This window comes from Leiobunum rupestre, chromosome 5 (genome assembly GCF_980474605.1).
Source record: "Leiobunum rupestre chromosome 5, qqLeiRupe1.1.hap1, whole genome shotgun sequence".
Taxonomy (NCBI): Eukaryota; Metazoa; Arthropoda; class Arachnida; order Opiliones; family Sclerosomatidae; genus Leiobunum; species Leiobunum rupestre.
In genome coordinates, this window is record NC_143388.1 from 3,054,756 (window position 1) to 3,078,015 (window position 23,260).

The following is a 23,260-nucleotide window of genomic DNA, read 5'->3' on the forward strand; positions in this document are numbered from 1 at the left end:
TTTGAAAGCTTGTATCTCCTAAACGGTACATTTTAGGACCATGGTTCATTCGACATTTTCAACTCGTATTGACCCATAGAACACATTATGAAAGTTTCGGTACTCTTATCCGTAACACCCTGTATAAGGGTTTAGCGTTAAGTGACGCGAAAAGTGGTACTTTGTGCAACAGGCCTCCCAGATAGTTAGTTATTTATCTATCGGTATTTACTTTTGAACTGTTAAGGGTCATTTATGAATACAATTCCAAGTTGTATACAACGCGCTTTCTCGTTTTGCTTACTTTACTCGTAACTTTGTAATTTATTTTATGTGTTGTCTTATCGGCTTTAAATGTGTGATAAGTTTTCATTACTGTGCTTAGGTTGGTTTTATTTATAATGAGATACGTGCTGTCGTTTAGCCTTCACTATTCAGTTAAGATTTTTTGTGTGCGTTATAAGCCGGGAATTGTAAACGGTAATGTGTTTTTGGTATTTTCTATTACAATGTTTATTACCGTGGGCATTTAGATTGACGTTTTCTGGATTCCTAAGTATTTGAATCAACTTTTCGTCTGGTTCGGTTATTATTATATATTTTACTATTGGTAATTTTTTTATGTTCTATTTCGTTTATCTAAAGTATGGATAACGTGAGGGATAATTTTTTTATTTGCATTAATTTTTATCGGCTGTCATGGAAAGCACACGCAGTTTTTACTTGTGCTTTCACTTATAGTTTTTACCTCTCCGAGGGGGCTTTGTACCCTAGGAGGGGTTATACAACCACCGTGTCTGTCTGTGGGTGGGTCTGTCTGTCAGGCCTGCGAACGCGTTCGCATTTTCGAGGCAAAGGGTAATCACTGCGTACGCAGTTTCTTAGAATCAGGGAAAAGGTTTTTTCCAAAAGCGCCCTCTTTTGGTCATTGGGTGTAGTATAATTTTTTAATCGGCCGGGATTCGAACCCGAGCCCTCTTGAATGACAGGTGAGCGTTCTACCGCAGAACCACGGATACAGTTTTTCGTATTTTTGGTTGTATATAAGAGCTACAATACAATGGGTTGGTTTTTCTCTATAAAATATTTTCACGCACGTATACATTTTACGTTTCGTGAGCGTTCTAATAAATGTTAATTTTCTATTTTATATTTCTCATTTTTGTTACTTGGTTAATTTAATCATCTCTTCCCGTATCTAAGGGTGGCCTCGGTGTCCGTCACGCTTCCAAACTCGCTCTCCCCGCCTTTCTTTCTTCCGCCACCAGTGTCGCGGGTCTCATTCAAGCTATCCTACCGGACTGCATATCCGCCACGCGTGACTCGGTACTTCATGACGGTGTTCAGCGATGGGAACGCCTGTCGGAAGCGCCATTACCTTCTCCCGATCAGTGGTCCCATCAACGTGTGTGGGAAGGCCCTCTTTTTGCCAAATCATCGTGTTTCTTGGCTGGTACGGCTCACAGTGATAGAGATAAAGCCCGGCTCCTCTCCGTATCCTCCAAGGAATCTGGCTGTTGGCTCAACGCTCTACCATCGCTGGCCTTGGGTACTTTCTTGGACGACGATTCGTTTCGTATCGCCGTCGGCCTTCGTTTAGGCGCCCGCATTGTAATTGTGGCAGCCCCGTTGATTCGTTCGGGGCGCATGGTTTAAGCTGCAAGAAGAGTTCGGGTCGTCTCTCTCGCCAGGCCGCTGTCAACGACATTTTCAGGAAAGCTTTCGTCACAGCCGGCGTTCCTTCCGTCCTTGAGCCTCCGGGTCTATCGCGGGACGACGGAAAACGCCCGGATGGGTTGACTTTGGTTCCCTGGTCTGTCGGGAAATCTCTAGTATGGGATTTCACGTGTACGGATCACCTGGCTCCATCGTATCTGGCCTCTTCCTCCTCAGCCACTCTCTGGGCCGCTACCCAAGTTGAATTCCGTAAGAAGGCCGAATACTCCGGCTTGGAGAACCGATACATGTTTCGGGCCGTTGCTACTGAAACTCTTGGATCTTTCGGGGGAGAAGGCTAAGCCCTGACCCATGCCATAGGTCGGCGTCTTCGTGAGGCTACAGGCGAGCCGCGTTCAGTTGCTTTCCTCCTACAAAGAATAGCGATCGCCGTACAACGAGGCCTCCGTGATGAACACTTTTCCTCCGGGGGCTTCCCTAGAGGACTATTTGCATTATTAAAAGTATTTTTCTTGTACATATTTCTATTTACATAATAAAAAATAAACGTCTATTTTGAATCTAAAAAAATAACGTTTTTGGTATAAAATGTTTTTTTTATTTTATTGATATTTGCAATTGGATAAAGAGCCATAACATTTGTAATATTTATTTATTTTTCTACCGGTTGGGAAAGGACCGGTATTTCGTTTTTAGGAGAATGCTCTGAATATGGCGAAATATCGTTGGGCGTAGTAACTATTAGGCACGGCACTCAAGGACAAACTTCCGAGGAGAGTTATATTTTGGCGAGCTTGCCAACTTTTTCACTTTTGTATTGATTCATGAACTTTGACTAGCTTTAAATTAAATCTTAATCTTCTTTGCAAATTTTTTTCTTGATTTCGTTTTTTTCACTGTTTGTTTATTATTCTTTGAATCCAATTCTAAAATCAACGCATATGAAGTTGCGGGCAAAAGCTAGTGCGTAATTAAAGGTTTACCGCTTTCCTAATAGGGGAACTTGTCAGTGTCTTCATTGTGTAAATACATGTAAATAGACTTAGCAATAATGCAGATCTAAATAAAAAGGAGTTATCAGGTGCATTAAAAATGTTAAGACGCAGAAGGGGAGGGTCCAGTTGCCGCGCCGAGTCGCTTCATACCGCACTCGGTCTTTTTCTAGGACGCACCTACGCATTAATTTATCTGCGTCTGGAGTTTGACTGAAGCTACGGTCACACGACTGTTTATATCTTTCTATACTGCATTTAAACTACATGTAGCTACAGAAAACTATGTAAGTGCTAGTTACCTCCAATTAACTCACATCAGCCTTAAATAACAACAAGTATACGTCAGGCTAACCTCTAACGTTTTTGCTACAGCGGGATACACGAAGACGGGTAATAAGCGTCCAATGCTCTTAAAAGTCTAAATTACTGTAGTATCGTTAAATCACTTTTTCTTCTTCGTATATACTGCTTTATCGCAAAAAGCAGCGAGCGAATGCTTTAGCCTCCGTAACTAGTCACGTAGTAACCATAGACATAATATAAATTTCCTATATCTATGGTAGTAACGTGTTTTGATCTCACGATGACCGAAATCGTTTTAAATCTAGTTATATTGAGGGTAAAATTTCGCCGCTACCAACTACGAGCAACAAACACACCACACCACACAAGGAGAACGCCGCTAGTCTTTAAACGCATTAAGCGACCTGTGTAAACCTTATTTAATTCGTATGTGGCATTGAAACGTTATTTACATTTTTATTATTTGGCAACTGGAACGTTTTTTTATTAATTAGACATTTGAATACTAAAACATTTCGTGTATTAAATTTTAGGAATGCTTAAAAATAACTATCAATAAATAGCAAAACTAGGATCTTGTAAATACATAAAGAGTTATAGCCAGCTCATTTCTACTCCTCGGGGGCTTATTTAATATTGGTCAAGAGTGCGAGGGAAAATGAAACAAAACAACAAAAATGTAGGTAAGCGGGGGAAGGTGAACCTTAATGGTAACACTATTCATTCATTCTTGATTATTCACTAGAGACGGGGCAACGTGGTCAATTTCGGCACTGCTAGTATCAATAGGTTCGGAGGACGCAGGTATTGTGTGATGTTTTTTATCGCTTCTTTTATCAGTTTTAACACGTATACCAAATTGTTACTTATATGTAAATTTATCTCTCCGTTTTTTATGAAATGAAGGAAAAGAGCTGCGTTAACAATACATGTACCACTTGGATCGATACAGCTGCAGTTATCGCGGATAATAATAAAAGACTATCAGATAATAGAAATCAAGTGAATAACGTAAGACGATTGTGGTCAAGCACCAACTGCTAGCTGTTGTCTGCAGATGGAATAAAAATAAGATAATCCCAAAACCGATTGGATACCAATAGACGCAGATTATCTGATTCTTTGAACAGGTTCGGTTTGAAGCACTTCCCGAAAAACTGAAGCCAAAGCTCGTCTGAAAAGCCATTTCCCTGACTCAGAAGATGCTGTCATATATATACAAAACAAAAGCAGAATACCGAAAAAAAAGGTCATGGTCTGAAACTGAATTTAAAACTAGAAACCCTATTTCTTATTTAATATACAATTACTAAGTGAATCAGAATTAGAGCAAGTAGCAAGGACCGTAGCAAACTCTCTTACCAACGTTTGAAAGACTATGATAAGTTATGGAAGAAAGATTAAATACATCACCAGTAAGTTTTGATATTTCAGGGTGCATATTATGCCTTATATCTTTGTATATTATATAAACCCTTTCCCTCTGGGCGCTTCGCTTGAGGACTTTTGGTTTCGCTGCCCTAAATCTTTTTTTCAATTTATATTATTTTCTATATATCAAGCTTAATAACGAACTTTGTAGCAGAAGGGAAGATACATTTCCATTGCATTTTATTCCAAATGCCTTTCAATTCCTGGTAATTTATGGGTCAATTCGGACGAGTACACGTCATTTGAATCCAACAGGTGAGTTCATTAAACCAGAAAAAGAGACTAACAGTTACAATGAGAAAAACACATTTACTCCCTATAATTGGTAATTTCTAAATCATCATTGAGAAAGTTTTTTTTATATAAATAAGGTGACTTAGGTTAATAGAGTTGTTTGCAGATATAACCATTTATTAAATGAAATATTAACAAAGACAATGAAATTTGGTTATTTCACTTTTTACAATGGTCCTTTTAAATATTTATCTGATCAATGAGCCAGGTTCGGATACATATAATATTTAAAATCTGGTTACTCCTTCGTCACTTCGTGCAACAAACTGAAGTGGTAATTAGCAGTTAAGCAAACTCTTATTAGATGATTATGGGAACATAAGACAACCTTAACCAAATCACCAACTATAATAACTGCTGGCTGTGCAAGTATGGCGGACATAGCTAATGCAAATGGTGAAAACACGTATAGGCGCTAGACAAAGTGTTCTACGCAAATATTTCCTTCATTTAGAATGATTGTTTATTTGTTGACGCACTGTCGACGCTCTGGTTGTATTCACGGCGGGTCTCCGAATGAGGGCTCTGTGGCCCTAAAGGTCGCAATGTGCCCGTTGTCCACGTTTCGGGGCATTTACTACCTTGCATTGATTCTCATACTTTTGTCTGTGGGTGGTGCTAGAGTATCTATTCTTCTTTCCACGGCTGTAGGGTCTGGCCAAAGCAGCGCTTTTCGGAGGGTTGGATGGCTGGCGTCGAAGGTGTGACTATCAGCAGTAAATTTCTCTTGCTGTTTATGGCTGTAAGTAATGCGTCCCGGCTGTTGAAGCTAACGCATTATGGTAAGGCTATTGGTGATATGAGATGATACGCTATCCCATGTGCACAGGTGTATATAAGTTCTGAAGTGATGTCAATTTGTTCAATTTTCTAAATATTCCATAAAATGGCTTCTATTACGAAAATTGCGATAGCTAGTATGATACCACACATCCAGATGCCGAAAACAGTAGACAAGAAATTGCAGGATAGTGGTCCCAATTCCTTCTTCAATTCCATTTCATTCAGGAAATACTTTTTGGAAATTAAACCGTTTCTCCTTTTCTTTGGTCGCCCTTGATCAGTTTCAAAGTATCGTAATGTCTAGAAAAAATAATTTAGTCGGCATAAAGTAACAATTTTTATAAATTGTCTTTTGTAAGAAAATTTACTTTAATCATACAATTAGATAACTACTATCAAGAAGGCGAATTCATATCTAAAAATATTGATCTCAATCTTTTAAAAGAAAATTTATTGCATTGTAAATTTGTGCAATCACCATTTTCAAATCATTCATTATACGTTTTTAGTCTAGTTTATTTTCGAGGTCACCTATTGGAAGGTAGAGATCGCTATTAATACAAACTGGTTCTTTTGGGCTCTACTGATATCGGCTCAAGGAAAACACCACCAATGGCCGTTGAATAGTCGCAAAGCATTAAAAGAGTACACAGCATTATTGCCTATTATTAACTCCTTTCCAAAGTAATGTATAAATTTGCAACTCAATTTTTGAAAATTCAGTACATGATGTATTTAACCAGACACCATATTTTTCTTACGAAAAGTATTTAAAAAATTTTCGGGAACCTGGAAAGGTATGTTTCCAGCTAATAACATACTCATTTTATGGGGTGAAAGGGCCGAATTAAGGGCTATCATGAAAATAGAAAAATTAAAAGCAGCAACAAAATATTCTACTCTTAATAAAGAACAAATTATTTTTTATTTCGCCAACGATAATCAGTCTCGTTTCTATTTCCATTACTATTTGGAAGTTACATAATTGACATACTAAAAGATTTTACCTGTAATCGCAGAGTTCCTTTAAAGAATCTTCGAGGCGTCTTGAGTAAAGAAAGTGATTAAAATTTCGTTCATAGTGCTTCTTGCCCAGATAGAACTTCTTGGTTTTAAAGTCATGTGTACGATACAAGGAGATCAGATAATGCATGAAACTCGATCCGTGAAATAATGCTTCTTTTCCGTCGTAGATGCAGTTCAAAACATTGTTGCCATGTCTCCTGATATACGCTCCGTAAGACTGAACAGCACTATTCAGTTTAGCATATGGTTCGTTATGGACGTTCTAAAAATTAATAAAAATTAGTTAACTTATGGGTCCTCCACAAATTAACTCCAGCTTCAATAATGGTTCGCCATGGCGAAATGGCCGTCTCAGCCACTATCACCCTCGGAGCAACACTGCGTCCCTTCGCCGTCCTTAAGTTGCGAAGGATGTAAAATTAATGTTTGCTCCGGATGGTCAAAATGCAAATTACATTAAACGATTCTGGACATTTCTGAAGCGCTTTAAGTTTTTTTTGTAATTACCCATAGTTTACTAAAATTACGAATGCATTGTTTATCATGTAACTTTTGCGGAATTTAGTTGTTGAAAACGATTTTACCGCTACTGAATATGTGTCGATTGAACTTAATTTTAGAAGTGCCTACTTAAATTGACTGTGCATTTTTTCGAAATATTTTGTTCACCTTTTGAAGCAGAAGGTCATTTGAAAGGTTAAAAGTGTAAAACCATTTTGGTTATTGTTTATGATGGTAGTTATAGGCTATTTTGACACACTTTGACGGGATAAATAATCGTAGTGTTATGGAGTGCAAATCTTGCTCATTTCATTAAGTGCCCTTGGTGTTACAACAGTGTTTTAAAATAAATATCTTACATTTTTAATAACGAAATGAAACCCACTGTTGTATTGTACGAAAGGACGAAGTTCTGGTTTTAGTAGAAGATCATTGATGGAATCAACGAACTTGGTTTTTCACAATATTAATTCGCCTTTCAAGTTATTTGAATATTCGTTCCTGAAAATCATACCTGCCAACAACCATCCACTCAAGAACGTCCTGGTGGCAATTCTGTTATCCGTTGGCAAAGCTAGATTTAAACAAAAGTACATTAAAGGAATTTAAACCATTGATGGTTATTTCGCCTATCTGATAAAACATTTTTACCAACTTAATATTTTTAAGATTCTTTAATATTTCTCTCAAGAACTATATCCAATGAAAAACTGGAAGTAAAATGGAGATGTCAAAGGGTTGTGTTATTTATTCAATAAATATCGAGTGGTTTCTGGAACATGGGTGACCAATTCTCATTGATCGATTTTTAAAGGTCAATTTCAACATTTGTCAGGATCAAAATCACCCTTTTTAATGTAGTTAGGTTTTTATTGCTAGATTTTAACAGATTTTCGAGATAAACTTTTGATGGTCGAGATCGTCATTTATCACATATCCATATTTAAAAAAAATATGTGAGTTTATCTTACTGTTGTTCAGTAGATCGGCTACGAAGAACCACAAGTACTCCACCAACTTCGAAGTGCCTCGTTTGGTCAAGTGAACCAATGGCAAGAATCGTGACAGGAGAACTACAGCTGCGAAAGAAATTAGCGCCGCTATCCACACTTCCGGTTGAAATCCGAGGAGAGACAACATTTCATCGTTCTTGGTGAGATCCACAATAGTGATTATAACTTCACTGCTCACGTGAATTGGCGGTGAATAATGAGTACCGAGAACAAGTTGATCATCCAGTAAATAGGGATTTACAACAGCTCCCAATACCTGGAAAAATATTTAAAAATGTTGAGCCCTTCGTATATTTATTTTCGCAACGAAACGGACTTGTTGGGCCAGAAACCTTAATATGAGACCGCCAGTACGCTGAAGATAAAATTATTAATTACCTAAAAACGACACGTAAACAAAAATAGGAAAACATACGAGAATATTGCGCGAAATAAACGCGATTTTAGTAAGTGTCTCTCTTAAAGATTCAAAATGGTGATCTACATTGTTCATAAATTACCTTTTTAAATAAAGGTATGCTCAATTTGCTCAAATTATTTAAGATGATATCTAGAGCAGATTGAAAAATTCCGGAGTAACGTTTACCATATTTATTTACCAGATACCAAAGTCAAACCGAAAAACCATATCTCCGTCATGAAGAGTTTGATGAAGTGTTGCTCGATAAGGATGAAAGTTGTGCTCGTGAAGGATACTCCAAATGCGGATTCCGGGTAAACTCAACTCTACGTTTGCACTTCGAATTTTATGTTCTAAAAACTGTTGTGCAAGTTTCTTAAGAGGATGTGGATCGGCTAATACCAAGGTTGTACTTGTAACGGAATGCGTTTCAATCTTTTCCACCATTTGGGTTTCTTGATGAGCTATTAGCGTTGGGGTTGTACTGAACTGTATTGGAATATTTTCTAACGAGGAGGTTGATTTATCTAATACTGAAGTAGTACTTGTGACTGAACACGTTTCACTATTGTCGACAGTTAGGGTTTGTCCATCAACCATTGATGTAATGGTTGTACTGAGCTGGTCTTGGATATTTTCTAGCAACGAGGTCGGTTTCTCTAACATTGATGTAGTATTTGTAACTGAAGGTGTTTTGATGTTCAAGGTTTGGTTTTCTCCGTCAACTATGGTACTAAACCGTGCTTTGGAGTGTTCCCAAAAATGTTCAGTATCTACGGTTCCTAAAACAATAATACAACCTTTAGGCACAAATACGTTAAAGAATGGAATGCTTATATCCTTAAATAGTTCACCTTGGTCCTGAGATTCTCGAACACAAGAGTTAGGCAAAGAAATATTCTGTACATCCTTACAAGGATCCTTAGAAGGATAATCCTTAAAAGTAAAAAAAAAAAAAAAAAAAAAAACAATTAGGCATGCAGCATTTTCTGGTAAATACATACACAAGTATTACCTGTGGGGTAGCTTTAATAGGATCTGGATAATCGTCTGTGGGTCCATTAGCACCGTTAAAATGAAGAGAGCATACATGATGCGGTTTCACATCATAATGAGTACTTATAACCATTCTATTAATCGCCTAATCCATCATATACATTTTTCTAAGCTTTTTGCGGGTTTTGGTATGGGATAATGCTTTATCTCCCGACTACAGGACAGTTTAGACATAATTTTTACACTTACTAAACACACAGTATTTTCCCATTTTACAAAATAATTATTTAAATCAAAGCTCAAATCAAATCGCCGTTAAAAGTTTTAAACCTACCCCACCACTTGGCCTAAGCCTAGATCGAATCACCGATTATTGGCGCGAAGAGTCGCAGATTTTTGCCTCTAGATGGCAACAGAAAGGACAGCTAGCGTTTTACCAGGATGCGATCCCCACTTTTTCCACCCACCCCATCCACCCGTCGGGGGAGGCTCCTTTCACGAGAGAGGTACGAGCTCGCTTCGCCATTTCGTATCCTTTAGCTATTATCCTTGGATACACGAACTGAGTCTCCCCAATGCTTTTCCTACTGGAATTTGTTTTCCTAACTGTGTTGCAATTCGGATACTTTTTAATAATTTTAGTCTTTGTACTCAACTATGAATTTTTCATTTGATTTTTAGTAAGTTTGCAGGTTTGATTTAAGACTACAATTGTATAGGATTACGTGTAAAATTACAGCATTTAAATTGCTGAAACTAAATTAGTCAAAAAGTCATCAATAAAAGATGGTACCCTTTTCCCAATGTGAGAATTACGGTGGTACCCTTTTCCCCACAAAAATTACTAAAAACTCGTTTTTCTCTCTCGTCCCAAACTACCCCAGTAAAACACCCCTCCCCCTTTTACCCATGCGATAATTTCCATGGTACCCTTTTTCCCAAAGGCACTCCTCCCCCTTGTCCCGGGGAACCCCTTTCCCCTCGAAAATATAACAAAAACCTCGCCTTTCTCTCTCGTCCCAAACCCAACATTAAGGCACTCCTCCCCCTTTTCCCCATGTGAGAATTACCGTGTTAACCTTTTCCCCCTGCGAAAATAACTTACAACTTGCCTTTCTCTCTCGTCCCAACCCAACTCCCCAGTATGGCACCCCTTCCCCCTTTTCCTATGCGATAATTACCGTGGTACCCTTTTCCCCACGAAAAATACTCAAAAACTCGTCTTTCTATCTCGTCCCAAAACCCCACCCAGTAAAGCACCCCTTTCCCTTTTTTCCCATGCGAGAATAACCGGAGTACACTTTTCCCCCCGCGAAAATAACTAAAAAACTCGCCTTTTTCTGTCGTCCCAAACCCACCTGTATCCAATGGCATATTTGCTTCCCCCTCGTGAAGAACAGAAAACTACGCTCGTCCTTGAGCCCCGACTTCCCTCTGTACCGCGGGCCGCTTTCTCTTCGCTTTCCTCACTGACTAACACGGGCCGCTCTGTTTATTGTCGAACCACCTCAGTAACGAAGCAAAAGGCAATCTCGGTTTCCCTATGTCACGCGGGTTCCTTTCTCTTCGCCGGCCCGCATTCACTTTCCTTACTGTCTAACCAAAAGCTCCAACGACGACGAAGTGGTTTTTAATTGCTCGAACAGTGCATTTTTCCCAAAAACGATTTCACTTAGAATTTTTAAATTTTCAGGGAAGGTGTAGTAGAGTGTAAATGCCTTAATTATGAATTTTAAGAAAAATCGAATAATTTTTCACGGTTTTGAAAATATATTTTTTTATCTGTAGGTGGTAGCGGAACAGTTTCAATGATAAGCTTGTAGCGCACACTCTAAAACATAAAATAAAATTTGATCTGTGAAAATATTGCTTTTTTTCACTGCGATACAAGGACATGAATAAAAACCATTTGTTAGAAGAAGGCCATACCATTTTGAATAAGCTTTCTTTAGATACCTAAAAGAGATAACGTGGGGCTATTGTAAAATAATACCTAAACTAAAATTTCTGCCATAGAATTTCTATTTAGAAAAGTGTGAAAAATTTCAATCACGGTTCAATTACACCTCCATTAACTGCAATGCATACGCAAGCCCGATGAATCTAATCCCGAAACAAGCCCTGGATCATATCGGGAGCGACGAGGCGGAAAGCTTCAATTATTCTTTGCCGTACGCCATCGAGGCATGTTACTGGCGTCTGGTATACTTTCTCCTTGATAAATCCCCACAGGAAAAAGTCCATCGGCGTTAAAACAGGGGACCTTGGAAGCCATCGTACGGGACCCCTCCTTCCAATCCAATGTTGAGGAAACTCCCCGTCTAGATAATTCGCAACAGCTCGAGATTGATGTGGTGGCGCTCCGTCATGTTATCAGTGGAATTTCAATCAGGGCGTCGGCTAGTTCGTTCCGCAACAAGGCTAGGTAAGCTTTCCCGTTCATACGATGCGGCGGAAAAAAAGGGCCAATTACTAGGTTTCCGATCAGGCGCAAACGTTCAGACGAAATTGCACTTTATGGTTATGCATTGAATGAACGGGGAAACTTACCTAGCCGTATTGCGGAACGAATTAGCCAACGCACTGAACGAAATTACATTGGCCGAAGTAAGAGGTGCATGGTTAAAACATGCAGTGGCGTAGCCAGGATTAGGTTTCGGAGGGGGCACACTATGAAAAAAAAACGAAAAAAAAATGTATATACAACAATACGTTTCGGGGGGGCGTGCCCCCTCTGGCTACGGCACTGACAACATGACTTAAGGCATCAAAATCCACCTAGCAGCGGGTTAGAATCGATCTCTCCATGTAGAGAAATCCCAAGTGGTGTCATAATTTTCAATTGGACAATGTTCTCTCGCCCGTGTCGTGAATTTTGCCACGAAAATAATTTTTTAATTTTAACATTTGACGTAAACAAATACATAATAATTGATTCACTCTTTTCCATTTAAACCTATAAGGGTTACACCTGATACTACATGAATTGACGAAACTGAAAGTTATTGCCAAAATATATATTTTTTATTTATTTCACTTCTTTCTCAAAACAAGCCCAAATTTCAATGATCACCATTTTGAAGGTAGAGATCTCCCATTTATTCACCCCTGTATTACACAGTATAATAATTTATCTGTCTTTAAATTAAAGCTTTTTATATTTTTATCATCTAAGATATATATTTAGCAACTTGCGTTATATAAATACTTCTTACGTTGAAAATAACAGCATTACTAAGATAAACATTTTCGTGAATATTCTCCCAAAATCCTCCAATTTGATTCAAACTGGTCACAATTTGCTTATGTTGAATTATTTGTAATCTACGAGTACAAAAGATATTAATGTTCAAAGAAGTAACCAATTGTAGAAAATGACTTTACATTTTCATTTCAAAATAAAAAGGCAGTTTCATCAAACTTTAATTAATAAATAATGAAAGGAAAAACTGTTTAATTAAGTTTACAATGCGGGAAAACATGAATCTTAAAAAATGTGAGATTTCGCAAACGTTTTTGAGATAACCCTGGGGCGTAGGCACCAGGGGGTGGGCATGAAGGATAAATACCCCTTCCAACTCAAACTTTCAGCTGAACATTAAATTTACCCTGAGGAGGTTTTAAACGATTTCTGCCACCAGATGGAATAAAGAGAGAGTAACGCTCAAATAAAATACGTTTAATCAGTGGCGAGTAAGAATATACACGCTTAGAAACATCGTAAAATAGAGCTCTTTAGGAATACACACGAAAAAAGCTTAAATTATTGAAATTTTTTTTAAAAAACATTCTTCTATAGACACTAGACCGTATAATAAAAGGCAAATTTTTATTTAATCAACGTATATTTGGTTTTTTTGTCATTTACCAGTTTATGGTTTACGGTGCTATGCGTGAAGACAGTTACTTAAGCGTTCTAGTTTCGTATTGAATGTATCGGAGGTTTGATACTGGCGCTTTTAACTTGGTTATAAAATTTGATATTTTACCGGGAAATGCCGGGGATTTCAGCTGGTATCATATAAAAACAGGATTCAAGAGCCAATATAAATACCATAAACATGTGACTGAATAAATTATAATTATAAATAAATTTAAAACAGTAATTAGGGCCTAAATTGGAGATCTGAGCCTTTTTAATTATAATTTATTTTATCAAATATAAAAACCCATCCTTTTCTCTGACGCCATTCTCACAAGAAATGATTTGAAATAGATCCTTTGAGTTGATTCGTCCAGTTTCACACTAAGTTTTTTGTGAAAAACTTAATCGAAAAATGCTTCTAAATATTTCAAGAATACATATCATAGTTTTGTCGTCAAAATTGTTTATATTATGTCAAAAACGAAACGGCGAAAACTAAGGTTTGGCAATGACACTATGTTGTGCCAAAACTAGTCCGTTTAAATAAACTAACTTACGCAATACAGCCATGATTTTAATCTGTAAGCATTAAGAGTCAGACTTGTTATTATAACGATTCGATTAAATTTCCAAACAATTTTGGGAATTATATCATATTTTTGTTCAATTTATCATCTCAGATGCGTTGGAAAGCAAATGTGAATATTATCATTTTTAGGAAATATTAGATTGGAACTCAGTCGCTGTTATTGCGGAATGATTGAACTAACGTTTTATTCAGATTACGAAGGACATATTTTGCACAAGCCGATTCCCATTCCACGTAAGGATTGAATTCATCGTTGAGTAACTCATTCAATGCCCTTTTGTTTTCTACAAAATTCTACAGTTAAAAAAGCTTAATATTAGTTTCAAAAACCAAGGCACCTTAAACTCAAGAAATTAATGCAACTCTAAAATCATAAACGAAGTCTGTGTTAAAAATCGTTCGGCATTAAGCACTTGGCATTATTATTTAATAATTTAAATGCCTTAATTTTGGCTAGTATGTAAAATATTTTTAACAAACTAACGGAAAATCGAACAAAAATGCTTTTGGTGAAAGCGTTAATGTAATTTCTTATAATTAATAGAAAGAAACACATTCTTGAATTAAGGCAATAGCTGAAACTAATTTATCTAAATGATATTGAGTTTTTCAGTTTTGCCGTCGGATCGGGTCTAATTTTAAAAAAACCGACCTGTCCCAGCGGCAAGCCTAGTTTTCTTTCTCGGATAACTAGATTTCTTTCTGGTATAATTAGCATATGGTCAATCTAATTCCACCAAAAGCATCTTACCTTGTACATAGAAATGCGCAATATGGACGAATTTTCAAAATTAATTTTACTGTGCTACCCTAAAACTACGTTAAAAAAAAAACAAAAATTACAAAGTAAATATAATAAAGTATAGCAATTGTTAAAATGAAATTTTATGGACTAACAAGTAAGTTTAAGGAAATTAAGTTGCGAGATTGAGAAATGTTTTCCAATTTGTTGATGATTTTTGTCATTTTCTTGATATCGCATTACTGTTTGCCGTCTTTACTTATTAATTAAAAATAGTAATTTATGACTTGCTTTTTGTAAAAGTTGTACTTTAGAAAAACTGTGATCCAGCCACGACAGTTTCCGTGAAACCAAACGACACCCTCGACGCCCTACATAAAAACAAATTTAGTATTTCGAAAGCAAATGGCTTTTGCATAAAATAGAAGTGAAATTGTGATTAAGTAAAACTGATCGAAAAAATGTTATAAGCAAACATTGTGTATCGTCAAAAATCCATTACTTATAATACAATATTTGTAACGAGTGCTTTCGATAACGTTGCATGTATTTCAAAGAACGCTCTAAAAGCTGAAACACTTAATCGATTAGCTAAGTTAGTTGGGAAACTTTTTATACGGCATTCAATATTTTAACAGCTATCGCGAAACATACTACACTTTGACCTAAGCCAGATGATAAAGCTTATTATAAAATTTAGAGTAAAAAACAAAAAATTATGCTTTTAAATAAAAAAACATTGCATTTGAAAGGTTTTTAAACCAGTGTTAGGACTGCCAGTGTGTCAGAATTTATAGCCCGGTGTACCTAGTAACAAAGACCATACCACCGGAGGCCTATCATCATTGTGCCCTACGCCAGCGTCCCCCTAGCCCAGACAGGTGACAAATCCAGCATGGGTAGCAGAACCCTACTACTGATGGTCGCACCTTTGACGCAAGCCACTCAACCCAGCAGAAGGTGCAGCAATGGGTGGACCACTTCGCACACAGCAGTGGGATTAAGAGTGGATGCTGTAGCAACTCCAGCCGACACCCTACTTACGGAGGTAAGGAGTGAAACCCTTTGGAGAGAGCTCCTAAAGGGGAACGACGGGCACACAGCAGCCTAAGTAACCCGGCACAGCTGTCACCAGAGATCCCGGTGTGGCTCCAAAAGGCCGGGAAACAGGACCGTTGTGCCCTCGTACGAAGGCCCGCCACCCCATAGCAGGCTACCCAATCCGCCGAAGCGGCCAGTTTGCACGGACCCTCTCCGTTAGCCTGAGCCGAAGCTCAGTATCCAGCCCAAACCTGACCAAAGTCGGAGGTGGACATAGGACCATTTGATCGAAACTAACATCTCCCAGTGCGCCACCGCCCTTATGGGTTACAAGAGCCGGACCCCGACTCCCCGGTATAGCCACCAGTTATTGCACACACCGACCCATTTAGGGCCTGTTAGGACTGCCAGGCCGAATAGGGTAATTTTTCTATTCGTACAGCATATGGTTACTGTATCGATTTGCATTACGCAACACGGGACTAATAAATTGACGCCGATACAATCACCTTAGAAGAATAATTACGGAATGGCTAGCCGGTAGCTAAGTTCAAGTTTTTCCCTGTAGAATCAACTGGACGGTTAAAGGGGGCAAAAAACGGGGGTTTTACTGGAGCAAAATAGGTAGCGCCATCTACTAAAACGTTTCGATGTTTTATTTTGACGCCGCGGAGAAAGGGAGCGTCTGTATTTACGTTTAAACTGCGCAGATAGGGCCTCGGTTATTTGATGCTTTTAAACAACCTCTTGTTATTGTGATTAAGTAATTTAGTACAGTTATTTCGCTAAACAGGTTGAGCTAAAAATATTGCTTAATGGTAAGTGACTCTCGATATTATCATCATAATCTTATGGAAGAAGTTCATTTTGACCCTTGGCCTAAGCCTAAAGGGTCACTAGAAACATGTAAAACTCGGCTGTCGTGGCTCAACGGAAAATATTTTAACGTGAATCAAGTGATACCTACATTTCTTCGAATATTTTATTGGAGACAACGGACTGAACCTTGAGTATCCCAACCCAGTTCATCAAGAATTATCCCATTCTAACGAAAAAACTGCGAATTTTTAACAGACTACGGAAATGCTTAACTCTAGCTTGTGACAAAAACCGCCTATGATGAAGTTGCCCCGTTTTTCTCGCGCGCCGCCAATCGAGAGAAAGAGTAACCAAGCCGTCATGGTATTTATTCGTCTTTGCTATCACTATTATTTTGGGATTTGTAACAGATTTCGCCGAGTTCCAACTAGGGCAATAGCGCCCACAAGCAGAAGGGAAAAGCTGCTCCCGTTAATGGATTCATCTTCCCGATGAAGTTTGTAGTGCTTGGCGATTTAAATAATGAATAATTATCCGAAGACTACCACCTGATTTGTTTCGTTTATTTTATTCGGATAAAAAATTTAGTACGGTTATTATTCGTAAAGATAAATCTGCCAAAGAATATTTTTTTATATACCACAAATGTTCTTTCGCAACAAAGATATTTGAGAAAAAAAATCAGCTATTATTTCATTTAATGAATAAAAAATATTATTTGTACGTCAGTAGAAGGAAAGTAAAGTCGACACTCCGATCCTAGGATCGTGGATCCCGGATTTTTGGGGAGAAATGGGGGTTAAAACGTTGAAAAGTGAATGTATTTATGATATTTCTGGCGACGATTTGTTTTTTCTCATATCAGCATATTGTGTTCAGGACCAGCTTGTTTCACGTTATCTTTATCTCCGCTTATCTCAAGTATTTTTAAAGAGTTACATCACGAGACACTTATATGGTACTTGAACCTAAGTAAAGCGTATAAGTTCAGGTTCAGCTTTTTTCTCTTTATCTCGTGTATTAAATAGCGTACGGAATAAGTTGAGAATGTATTGAAATAGTGTAAGTTGTAAAGAGTGATATGTTCTTGATAACCTAGGTGGGAGATAGTGCGCGCGGTACACTCGCGTGTACGCGGATTACCCGGGGCACGCGGTTAATTGGAATTAAAATAAAAATAAAGCGTATATGTTCAGGTTCGGCTTGTTTCTCTTTATCTCGCGATTTAAATATCGTATGGAATAAGTTGAGAATATATTGAAATGATGTAAGTTGTAAAGAGTGATATGTTCTTGATAACCTAGGTGGGAGGTGAGGACCGGGTAAGTCCAGATACACGTAATGCAATGCAGTTTAAAATGCGTGTACTTATAAAAAGAGGGAATTCGTTCAATGTTTAAACCACATTCGAAGAGTTTTTCACTGAAATAGAAGCAACCCCTAGAAAACCTTAAAAATTTAAGTATAAAATCTATTCATAATAAAATTATTTGTCTCTTAACATATATGTTTATTTATTTGGTTCATTTTGTTTATTTGATTTTAACTATAAACCTGCTACATTATTTAGGAATGGACGGAGTGTTTCACATATCCCAAGTTAAAGGTATCGCTGTTACACCGGATTGTGAAATATTTTTCGGAACAATACTACAACGATCTCTTAGCTTTCTGACGTAGTTTACTATTTTTTTTTAAATTAAAATTTTCTTATTTGTAATCCTCATTTAACGTCTTAAAATTAGGGGCGGCAAAGTTTATTTTAATATAATTTATTCAGAAATAGTTTTTGAAGTGCAAACAAAAATAGTTACCTTAGCCTACACACAAGAAACATCTTAACTCTACTTTAAATCCAATCAAATCTATTTCCGATATGTAAATAGGTGGAAGCATACTGCAAAAAATATTTTTTCTGCTTTTAATATGGTAAAATACAATTCTAACATGTAAATATAGGTATAAAAATACGACAAAAACAACTTACCTATATTTTAAATACGGTAAAATACCATTCGTCTACACAAATATAGTCAGATAGATACTATAAAAACACAAAAATGAAAATAAAATAAAATTAGTGTGGATAAGATTTGTAAATATCATTTTGAAACTAATAATTTTCACGCTTTATTTAAGTCAAGCAATTACATTTTTAAAAATGAAAGACGTTAAACAAAATAAAAATTTGTAAATACTGACAATCTTAACTCGATCTGACTATGAGTTTTAATTTTTTGCTTTACCATTTCATTAAAAACGATTTTGAAATCATTTAGAATCTCCTACTAATTTCGGAATTAAAAGTAACGTTGAGTTTTTTTATTCACAAATTGATGTTTGGGTTATTTTAGAAAGAAAAACAAGATTGTCAGTGTGATATTTCCAAATTGATTAGAAATAGTAAGTTAAAGAAATTATGATAATTAGATTAATTAAGATGATTTGGTGTTTGTAGGTAATGTTATTTTTCTGAAAAATTATTCCGGGAAATGGAAAATCTGAAACAACAAAGTAACATCCACACTCGTATGCTGAACAGGATTTTAGTTGAAAAAGTGTCAACATTTACCAAATTAGATGTAGAATATTTAAAGTTATCAATGAAAGTTTTAAAACAACTAGAAGAAGTTGAAGTTTTTTTTATTAGAGAAACCTAATCAACTAACGTTGGTGTGTTAGCTAGGTTATATAAATTCAACTTCTCGATATTCAACTAAAATATTTTGTCATTTTAGATATCGTTCTTCGGTAGCCTTGGTGAAAAAGTGTTGAAGATTTAACTCTAAGAGTTCTCTCAAATGTCCTCAGCGATTGTGTGTCCCAAGATTTCAACTGGGCCGGAAATAAAAAGCGCTCATTTGAAGCTTTAAAGCTGAGAGATGTAGTCATTTGTACGTAATTATTGAATATTTTTCTGACGCGTTTGTTAATATCCAATACTTATTAAAATAATTATTTCCGAATTTTATCCAGGTGCTGTGAGAGAGAGCCACCCAGGCCAAAGTGTACCAGAGAACTGCATTGAAGATGCAATAAATGACTGACTTAAACAAGCTTAACGGAAGAATAAAACAAAAGCAAAAAGGAAAGACGGCAGCTGATACGGTTGATAAATAGTTATTAAATGATCAAAATGTATTTGGCACCGAAATAAAAGTTTTGGATATTTTCCAAAATGTTCATAATGACTATACGCACTAAATTTGAAATAATAAACGAAATGCATCGTCTAGTTCATGCCGATTACTAGCATATTACCCCAAATATAAACGCTGAATACACGAACAAAAAGCGCATACTACAGCAGTTACATTACGTGCATTAAGCGCTCTTTTTCGTATATGCAGCAGTTATATTTCGTCTGCTAAGTGTTTATTGTCCTCTTTTCACAGTTACATTTCTTGTGTTTTGAGCTTATTGTTCGTGTATTAAGCAACAATATTTGCGTATGAAGTGTTAATTATTCGTATATTTAGCAGTAATATCTCGTTTGTTAATAGATTATGTATCGTGTATTAAGCGATTCTATTTATTTTATTAAGTATTTATCGTTCGTGTAAAAACCGGTATAATACATGAAAACTATTCGATAAATTATAAAAATATAACTGCTTAATTCACGAACAATAATCACTTAATATACTTAATAATCGCTTAATAAAAAAACATCCGCTTATAACACGAACAATAATCGCATACTACTAGTACAATAACCTTCAAATAAACAAAATATAGCCTTTTAATACATGAAATGAAACTACTTAATACACGAACAAAACGCGCTTATTACGCGATCAATAACACCTTAATAAATGGCAAATGACCACTTAACACACAAGAACAACGAAATACATATATCCGCTTAGTAAACGAAATATAACCGCTTACAACGTGATTAAAATCAAAGATATACTCGAAAAGTTTCCGCTTAATACACGAAATATAATCGCTTACTACATGTCCAAGAACATCGATATACACGAACAATATCCGCTTAATAGATGAACATTAAACACTTCATGCTGTTTATATAAATATATTAAAACCGCTATTGTTTCTAAAATCAACGCGACTGATACTTTATAAGTTCATCACTGACTCGATAAGTATACGTGTATTAACGCTTAAAACACGTTGTAAGTGGTGACATGATCAACGTTAAGCGAACGTGTTTTTCACACGTTTTAGTAACATCGACGAAACACGTTATATATACGTGTTTGTGCTACCTGGGGACTTACTTCATGATCCAATGGACGTTCTTTTAGAGGGAGTAGTGAAATACGAAAAAAAAAACTGATGTTGCATCATTTTATCTACGATTTAAAAATATTTACTATTAATCATCTAAATTTATGTATTCAGTCATTCTGCTATAAGATAAATGAGGTAGAGGTGAAACTAATTGAAAAGATGCAATTGACAAAGAAGGGAGAGCTTTAACAAACAGCATCTGCAATGAAAACGCTCATATTCCTTATGCCTTTGTTCATTCGTAGTGATATTCCATCGGGTTATCCCCATTGGAAAAACTTCATTCGTCTAACTCAAATAACCCAGATTTGTTTTACCCAAACTCTAAGTAAACACAAAAAATGCTTTATTTGTTGCATTTTCAAGAACAGATGAAAAATTACGGTCCTTCAAGGTATCATTCGTGTATGAGGTGGGAAAGCACACATTCATATTTCCGGGAAAAAAGTGGAGATGTATTAAGGCCATTCCAAAAGCCGTGGCATTAAGGCACCAGCGTCGGCTGTGTTTGCAACCAACCAATGGTAGTGGGGGGGGGGGAATCAAAATTTTCTAAGCTATGGGGATGAGGTTAAAGAAGGATTTGACTGTGAAATTGACAAAGAAATAAGAGCTTTACTTTTTCACCAAGATGAAAATGCCGAGGGGTAAGACAGTCTCAGATAATCTGTACACCGAGTTCGTGCATTTAGCACTGTCAAAGATATACTATTTTCAAGAGTTCGCGAGTTCCATTTAGCACTATCAAAGGTACGGCAGTGTACACTGAGTTCACAGAGTGTCTTTCCCCTAGGAAAATTCAACCAATACCAATCTGATGCATGTCAGTCCAGCAATCAAGATATATGGGTATTGCTATGAAAAGAACACTGTCATAATAGAAGATTATTGTGTGGAATCAGGACCCATTTTCCTGATTGTCCTTGATGCAGTTTGCATAAATACTATTTGTTACGTGATATGGATAAGAACAGAAATAGAGCACTTTGTTAAAGATCTGAACCATTACGCTTTAAAAAAAAACCACACAAAACCAAACATATATAATTCCTATTAAGACTATGGACACAAATTTGTCATTCAACTGGAGGAAAATTTTACGCTATGCAATACAACACTCCTTCTCTTGAAGTTGCATAGTGGTAGGTAAATTATTATTATTGAACTTCCTCACCCCCTCTCTATTAATAACACCTGATATTAAGCGATTGTATTAAACCCAATTTGTAATTCCAAAACCCTGCAGTGTACCTGATATTTTAAGGGTTTCTTTTTTAAGATTAACTAAAATTTTTATTATTTTAGGTGCATCTACATTTTACTTGAATTATAAATTTTCATGGGACAGATTAATAAAAATTCTGTTGTTTAAAATAATCACCCATGACTGTGAAATGCGGAAAGCAGTTGCTGCCAATAAATACGAATAATTCATTAAAGCTGTTTAGTTTATTATATATCGAATGAAGTTCAGATTCGACATTAATTTATATTTATCTTTCCCTATAGGGTGTGGTAAACTCGGAATTCCGCAAAAGGAAAATGAAAAGGCCCTCTTAGAGAGTGACGGAACAGAAATAGATGAGTGGGATGTGCTTCAAGCTTTCATAGGAGAAACAATCATGATCCTAAATCCCAATGAGAAGTTGTACAGTAACAACAACCCCAATTCAAGTCCCCAATTTTGTTACATTCATAAATACGATTTTTTCTTTTGGTGCATGGTAAAAAATGTTGGGTCAAATTGTGAACTTGTGGACTCAAAATATAATATGGTCTTCTAGTGAAGTATAAAATGCAACCTAAAAGATAATATCAAATGTTTGGACAATTGATGTTCAAAAAGTACCAAGCATTAAAAATAATCAGCGAAAACCAATTCCATGGGTATATAAACAAACCAGGATATATTCAAAGTCTTGGCAAATAAAAGTTATTTTATAATATTATTCAGGTACATTTAACAGACAAGCTGTGTACTAAAAGCCGACACATTCGCTGGTTTGAAAAATCAAAAGAAGAATCCGCTAATCTATCAACTGTAGAAAATTGAACAAAGAAGACACAGCGTCTTGTAGTGTTGTTATAGATTCGTGCGATGTTTCTTACGAAGAAAATGTTCTCCTTTTAAAAATATAATTCCAAGAATTGGACTTGGATATTCCCGAAATCCTGAGACAAGCCAGAGACACTTTGAATGAAAGAAGAATATGGATTAAAAAGTATTCAGTTAATTTTGATGAAGTCAGGATTGAATTCCCTCATTCATTTCACCCAAAATTTGTAAATATCAATTTTTATATCAAATTATCCTATTATAATTGGGAGTGCTAAATTGTCTCTCACCCCAGGTGCAATTTTTGCTAGCTACAGCCCGGTTAGTAGTTTGCTTCTGTAACAAAAATTTTGTTATTTATTTGTATAGCTTGAAGCAGAATTGATCTTAATGATCAATCAACACGCTTAATTCTAAATCAGTTTTCTTTGAAAACTTCATCAAACTTAAGTCAATTGTGGAAAAGGACCTGTCTATTGTATGCATATTTTAT